This window comes from Netta rufina (genome assembly GCF_964035555.1).
Source record: "Netta rufina genome assembly, chromosome: 6".
NCBI classification, from domain to species: Eukaryota; Metazoa; Chordata; class Aves; order Anseriformes; family Anatidae; genus Netta; species Netta rufina.
The window spans coordinates 17,150,374-17,154,634 of NC_140129.1; positions in this window are offsets into that span (position 1 = coordinate 17,150,374).

Below are 4,261 nucleotides of genomic sequence, written 5' to 3' on the forward strand. Positions count from 1 at the left end.
CTCTTATTACCACGGCTGCAGGGAATGAAATCATAGCCAAAAGTTTAGGGCACAGAAAAAGGTTATAGGTATACAGTTACTTTTCTGGTAACCACGGAGATAGAGTCTTCTTTGAGAAGTGAAGAAAGAACCAGATATTGTACTTTGAACAGGACATTAACTTCATCTAACTTTTAGATGGTAAGGGTTAAGGAAGATGAATTCCAGCCACCATGGCTGGGGACATACCAGCTCTTCTGTCAACAACCAAGCGCTGATCCATGGTCCATCTTATGGCTTTATAATCTAAGACAGGAATGGAGCTTGTGGCACATATGCTCATTCCAGGTCCTCGGTTTACATCTCATGCAGACCTCTACAAAACAGAGAGGATGTGTCCCTATCACTGAAAGATGAAAGATCACTCTCGGTTGAAAATAAATTTTGTTTCACTGAACCCTTCCATCCATGTTTTTCTAGTTTCATCATGGGGACTAATATTAAAATGAAAGTCCTTGTTAAGAACATAACATCAGAAAAAGTTCTAGCACAAAATCCCAGATCCTGAAAGTCATTTCTCTGTACAGCCTCAGTCAGAATAGTCACTGATTCAAAGCTCAGAAATTTAGTGTGACTGAAATTCACTCAACAAATCAGCTTCTCCAACATTTTTTGGATGTTTGAAAGATAACAACAGAATAAAATTTTCCTCCAGTGCCCTTTTACTTGAAGATACCCAAACTAGCAAGGTTTTAAACATTTCAACGGTAGGTGGCACTGTGAAGTTTCTAGCTTCATAATTATTCTAATATAAAATTATATAAAATGTTATACAGATATGTTAGAAAGAGCTTCATCAAAATGTTAATAGTCCTCCATCTAAAAACACTACCCAAACTTTTGTTTTTCCTTTCATTTTAAAAAGAACAGGAAGACATTTTAAATTCTGATAACAAAATAAATGCTTTTCTAAATATTGACAGAAATTCTAAAACAAGAATAGGAATAACAAGAATGTCACATATAAAAACAGGCAACTAATAAAATTTAAAATGTCGTAAAAATATCCTCTATGCTCTTTGTTACTCTTCAGTAAAGTACCACTATGGTTTGCTTTTAAATACAATTAGCTCATGTACTGAGCTACTTCAAATTTCCTGGAAATTATATATATCTTAGTGTATGAACTATAATATCACAATAATGAGTGTCAAGGTAGATGAACATAGAGTAACAGGAATATCTCAAATGGAGACCAAAGCATTATATGTAGGCCCATAATCCTCTTTATATACAATATGATGATGCTACTATATGCCAAAACAACTCCCAGATCAGACACATGCAATATTGATTGACAATATTTTTTTCAAAACCTTACCATGCTAAAAGCTATGAAGGGCAACTAACAAACAAGCATGTGTTTCCAGGTATTTCAGATCGTCTAAACAAATTAAAACAACAATACGGTAAATGAATTTCTTACATTGATTCAGAAAGCTCTGAATGCCATACACCCAGCTCAGTGGTGGTGTAGGGGAGGAACAGTGCAGCAAGATACAGCATTTTCATTAAGATGAGTTTTGGATGGCTGCCTTGCTCATCAGAAATGATACACTGGTCTGCCTAAGCTCAGGGTATGAAGATAAGGAAAGGAGAAAAGAAATTAAGCAAGGAACACAAATGAAATATATCGTCAATACTCTTTTATCTGGCCTGGCCAGCAAGAGTCTTTGCTTTTTTTTCACTCCAGGCTCCAAGCAAGCTGCTTAGCTTTGCATGGAATTTCTGCACTGCGATACAATCTACACCAGCGCCTAAGATTCCTGTTTGTTTTTGTTTTGTTTTCTATTAAATAAAACATGTAGAAAAGACACCTTTATAGCTTCAGGGCAATTTTTCATTAACTGACATTGTGTATTACTCGTTTTATATGAATGCGTTCTGTCTTCTGATTGCTGTTTCTTTTATAATACTGAAAAAAATCAAAAGACATCATTTGCAAGGAGCCCTGAGCTGGGAGCAACTCTACCCAAAAGGTGTTTTTAAACTGTGACAGCCAAATTGTGTTTTAGAGGCCTGTTTCTCCAGAGTCTCCAATACGTTTTTTTCAGTTGGATTCTGTAGGGTTCACTTATAGACCATATAATAAATTGGTAGTACAAAAATAATAAACAGAAATATACTTAAATTTTTGCTGCTGGTTCTCCATTATGGATGATTTATTGTTGCCATGCATTATCCCTCCATGGAATTGAGGACACAGTATCAGAAGAGCTACTTTAGTATGCCTAGTCCGTTCAGTCATGCAGCACGTGTTCTGCTTGGACCTCCACAAGATATTTAGTGGCTCTATGTATGTGTTTTAGCTAAACTTTCATTGTAAAGCAAGTGTTTCCACTGTATCTGGTACAGTTATCAAACATGCTTCTTATAAATCTACCGATATCACAGGTTCTTTCTACAAATGGATTTTAATTTTGCATAATTGCAGCAAGCACCTTCTATATTTTTGGGTAAACACCCACCTTCAACATGCTGGTGCTAAGAATTTTTTAAAAATTATTACATATTTATCAAATGTATATATGTATATATATATTAATACTAGCCCTGTTTTACATTGGCAAGCGGAACTAACGCAGCTCAAGCATTGTGAATACCCAATGCAGGAGTTTTGCACCAGTGTGAAGTAACACCCAGGCTTCAAGCCACAGACGCTAAATAATTGCCTGCAGTGGAATAGTTAGATTTTTTATTAAAGATCGTAAGCATCCCAATTTCATCTTATTTGGTTATATTAGATCATTGAAAGGAACCTCAAAAATGGGCACAAAGGATGATCCAAGGATCATTTGAAAGCTGTACACGTAAAACTTTGGGAAGGCGTTTTTTCAAAATGTGCTTTGGAATGAAAAATTGCTGACACTTAATTTATTACTCCCAAATTAATACTTCCTGAGAAAATACTCCCTGGGGAACCTGCTGCAGGTGTTGTAACATCTTGAGCAGGGCATTGGACCAGACAACCTTCAGAGGTCCCTGCCAACCTCACCCTTCGTGCAACGTACTGCAGGGCAGCCTGCAAACACAATGGCAGTGGCCGTGCCATTTCAGACCCATATTGAGAGCACTGAACTGATCAAGCATTTGACTGCCACTTGAATTTCCAGGAAGAATTCAGCTTGCGTTCTGATGCATGTCATTTGTCAAGCATAGCAGGTTATTTAAGATAAAACACTCCAATAATTTGGTAACTACGACACAGCAGGGATGGAAGCCTGTGGCCCACTAGCTCTAAAGCATTCCCCCCCCCCACTTTTAGGTGTGTTGCTCCTCCCAAGATATACTATATGCTCTTGAATGTTCATTAAACAGCTGTAGAAGTCAAATCCTTGACGTGTTTGACAGGGACGTTATCAGCACTGCTGACATTACTGCAGTGTGGGGGACAGAGTCTAAAGGTATAAATTCAAAACAATTTGTGTGTATCAAACCCTTGATTTCTTATCTCTCTTTTGGCTGGTTTGCAAGTGTGGTCACTTGTTTGGAATTCTCCTACCATGGGGAAGGAGGCTGATATGTAAGCAGGTCTGCAATGCCATTAGTGTTGTTCCAGCTTTGTGATTCTTAACAAACCTCCCCACAGTTAAACACCAGCAGCTGTAGGTTACGTCTGGCTTGCATGGGGCTTCAATGTGACTTCCATCTTTCCTCTGCCAGGGCTGAACTCGTTGTACAACTGGACACTGCGGGCACTTAGCAAGTGCTACATGAGCGTACATAGAGGTGTACCCACAGGTACACAGCTGTGCTAAGGCCAAGAACCTGCTAATGAAAGACTGAATAGGGTATATAGTGATGAAGTTTTCTCCTAATCTGATCCATGCCAACTGAACACCTGGCTGATGAACACTGGGACTGAATGCCGTGAGCATTCCTATTACATCTATCCGGAAAATACTATGTGGGAGATTCAAGTGTGTAAGTCAACCCACTGTAACAGTTACACCACACCTGTAGCATTGGCCGGGGCCGTAATACAAGCACCAGGGGAGACGAGGGCGTGGGGGCACCCTCAGAGGAGACATTACCTCGACACACAGGGGCAGGGCGCGCAGACAGCCGGAGCAGCCCGCAAGCCGTGAGCCTGCAGCCCCTCCTTCCCGCCGGGCCCCCCCGGGGCCGGGCCGGGCCGCGTTCCCGTCAGGGCCGGCGCTGCCGGGAAGGAGCCGCCCCCTGTGCTCCCGCCGCCGCTGAGTGGCCAGGCCACGGCGGGGCG